General features: G+C 38.1%; 1 pseudogene; it reads left to right on the forward strand.

The window, feature by feature from the left end:
* The first annotated feature begins 217 nt into the window (after positions 1 to 217).
* Positions 218 to 1,338, forward strand: LOC124233954 (olfactory receptor 7G1-like; annotated as a pseudogene).
* Positions 1,339 to 1,781: the final 443 nt, after the last annotated feature.

Genomic DNA, 1,781 nt, shown 5'->3' on the forward strand with positions numbered 1-1,781 from the left:
TGGGTACATAATATGGAGGATTCTTTTTTTCATTTTTAGCACTGGTTCTCAAACTTTAGCACATATGAAATTCATCTGGAGGGGTTTTTAAAACTTAGATTTCTGGTCCCCAGAGTTTATCAGCAGTAATTCTGGAGTAGTACCACAATTATTCATTTCTAAGAAGTTCCCATTTGGAGCTTTTGCTGCTTATCCAGGGACCATTCATTTTATTTCTTTTTACTCCATCTTTTCAATCAGATTCATCGATAACATGGAACACAGAAATCACACAGACTCTCCAGAATCCCTTCTCCTTGGATTGACAGACGATCCAGAACTGCACCCTCTCCTCTTCATTCTGTTCCTCTCCATGTACCCGGTCGCCATCTTGGGAACCTTACTCATCTTCCTGACTGTCATCTCTGACTCCCGCATCCACATCCCCATGTACTTCTCTCCAATCCATTCTTTACTGACATCTGTTTAAACAAAACCACAGTCCCAAAGATGCTGATAAATATCCAAGCACAGAGTAAGAGCACCACTTACATAGGCTGCCTTACACAGATTTAGTTTGTCCTGATTTCTGCCAGTTTGGAAAATTTTCTTCTTGCAGTAATGACCTATGACCTCTGTGTGGCCGTTTGTCATCCACTGAGGTACACGGTCATCGCAAATTCCTGCTTCTGTGGACTGCTGATTCTATTCTCCCTGTTCATTAGCATCGGGGATACCCTCCTCCACAGTCTGATGGTATTGCAGCTGACCTTCTGCACAATCCTGGAAATGCCCCTCATCCTCTGTGAAGCTGTTCAGGTCATCAAGCTGGCGTGTTCTGATACCCATCAATAACATCCTGACATGTTTTGCAACTAGTATATTTGGTGGTGTTCCTGTGTATGGATCATTATCTCTTATGCTAAGATAGTCTCCTCTGTTTTGAAAATGCCATCAGTAGGTGGAAAGTATAAAGTTTTTTTCCACCTGTGGTTCTCACCTCTCAGTTGTGTCCTTATCCTATGGGACAGGATTTGCTCTTTATCTTATGCAACATTAGTTCTCCCCTTATAAACTCTTCCAAGAACATTGAAGTGGCTTCAATGATGTACACTATTGTCCTTCAAATGCGGAACCCCTTTGTCTATAGCCTGACGAACAGGATATGAAAAGAGCATTGAGAAAACTCATCTGTAAGATGCTATTGGTTTTTCAGGAGAGTGTTAATTTACAAATATTTGTGTATTTTCTAGCTGTCCTTCTCTTATTGATTTCTAGCTTCATAATATTGTGGTCACAAACGACACTTTGCTTGATGTCAGTCTTTTAAAATTCACTGAGACTTGCTTTGCGGGCTAACATATAATCTATCCTGGAGAATGTTCCATGTGCACTGTAGAAGAATGTGTCTTCTGCTGTTAAAAGAAGTGTTCATATATGTCTGTTAGTTGTTATACACTTAGACCATTTTCAAATTCTCTGTCATTTTTTGATCAATCCAGGGGTACTATCCATTGTTGAAAGTTTCATACTGAAGTCTCTAAGTATTATTTTAGAAATATGTATTTCTCATTTTACTTTTTTCAAGTTTGTTTCATGTATTTTGAGGTTCTGTGTATATATGTGAGGTTTGGTGTATATACATATATAATACTTATATCATCTTGACTATTGACCCTTTTACCTCTTCTTTATCTATCTATCTACCTATTTTGTTTCTATCCCTTTTTGTCCATTTAAAAAATTTTGACTTAAAATCTATTTTTTATGATGTCAGCTCTCTTTTGGTAACTATTTGCCTG

The sequence above is a fragment of the Equus quagga genome, unplaced genomic scaffold, assembly GCF_021613505.1.
Source record: "Equus quagga isolate Etosha38 unplaced genomic scaffold, UCLA_HA_Equagga_1.0 554_RagTag, whole genome shotgun sequence".
Classification (NCBI taxonomy): Eukaryota; Metazoa; Chordata; class Mammalia; order Perissodactyla; family Equidae; genus Equus; species Equus quagga.